The 297-nt window shown below is 55.2% G+C and overlaps 1 non-coding gene across 1 annotated transcript; it reads right to left on the bottom strand.

Annotated features, from left to right (window-relative positions):
- Positions 1-223: 223 nt before the first annotated feature.
- TRNAI-AAU (transfer RNA isoleucine (anticodon AAU)) lies at positions 224-297 on the bottom strand. Its single transcript has one exon. It is a non-coding gene; the product is annotated as a tRNA-Ile (tRNA).

Below are 297 nucleotides of genomic sequence, written 5' to 3'. Positions count from 1 at the left end.
CAGCGTGCGCTGAGTTGGAGGGATGAACACGCGCGGGATCCTGCCCTTTCTCCCCACTGCTGCCCGCGCCAACTTCGGGGCCGAGTCCGGAACGATTCCCCGGCTCTCTCCCTTCTGCGGCTCTCTCCCGTCTGCGGCTCACAGCCCTCGAAAAGCATATTTAAAAAAAAAAAAAAAGTTAAAATGAATTGAAAAATGGGAGCACGGAAAAAAGTCATTTCCATGGCCCGTACGGGGATCGAACCCGCGACCTTGGCGTTATTAGCACCACGCTCTAACCAACTGAGCTAACCGGCC

This window comes from Halichoerus grypus, chromosome 8 (genome assembly GCF_964656455.1).
Source record: "Halichoerus grypus chromosome 8, mHalGry1.hap1.1, whole genome shotgun sequence".
NCBI classification, from domain to species: domain Eukaryota; kingdom Metazoa; phylum Chordata; class Mammalia; order Carnivora; family Phocidae; genus Halichoerus; species Halichoerus grypus.
The sequence above is the reverse complement of the archived record's forward strand: the minus strand, read 5'-3'. Positions and strand labels throughout refer to the sequence as shown.